The following is a 971-nucleotide window of genomic DNA, read 5'->3' as shown; positions in this document are numbered from 1 at the left end:
TTTGTAATCTACATATAGGTTTATTATATATGATTAAATTTATTTCTAAATATATTTTACAGATTTTGTCACATCTTGATATTTTGAATTGGGTATTTTCTCCTCCTCATTTGTAACTTATTTTTGACAATATAGACAAACTACAGATACTTTTTAAAAATATATTTTACCTTATAATCAGCTTATTAAATTCTCTAAATTACAATTTTTTAAAAGTATAACATTTTCAACCTTCTTTNGAAATTTTCATAGAATTGTCTTTAGTATTCCCTATTTATATGACATATATTGTTGGTTATTGGTAAAGAGTCATTAATCACTAAAATGCTTAAGGAGTTTCTTCTATTCTTTTGTATTCCTGTTTCCTGTTAAGGAGCTTACTAAAAATTGGGTCTTGAAGTTTATAAAATGCCTTTCAGCATCCATTGATAAAATCAGATGATTTTTTTTCCCATTCATCTGTTGATGTAATGAATTAGAGGAGTTTTCAACTTTTGATGTTGAACCAAACTTGTGTTTTTGAAATAAATCCTACTTGTTCATGTTGTAATAATCATTTGATACATTGCTGGATTTTACTTACAAAGTTTTTATTCAGAATTTTTGCATTTACATTTCAAAGTGAAACTGCAGTTTTTTTTCTTTCTTACCCTGTCTTTATCAAGTTTTGTTTTTCAAATTGTGCTAGCTTTAAAAATAAATTTGTGAGTCTTTTTCTGTGGTCTGAAATAGTTTAAGCAGCATTATAATTATATTTTCTTTGTATTTAGAAAAGTTTTGATTCAAGTTCCAGTTGTTCTTTGAAACTTACCTAGTACTAAACTGTAAAATAATGTAATTATGGTGCCACTTTTGATGGTAGATCTTTAATCAGCCTTTTTATCTCTCAAATAGTAACTGGCTAATTTAAACTTTTTATTAAAAAAGAATGTATGGTTAATATAAAATACAAAATTTAAAGTTTTCTCTAT

This window comes from Crocuta crocuta, unplaced genomic scaffold, assembly GCF_008692635.1.
Source record: "Crocuta crocuta isolate KB4526 unplaced genomic scaffold, BGI_CrCroc_1.0 scaffold1549, whole genome shotgun sequence".
Taxonomy (NCBI): Eukaryota; Metazoa; Chordata; class Mammalia; order Carnivora; family Hyaenidae; genus Crocuta; species Crocuta crocuta.
The sequence above is the reverse complement of the archived record's forward strand: the minus strand, read 5'-3'. Positions refer to the sequence as shown.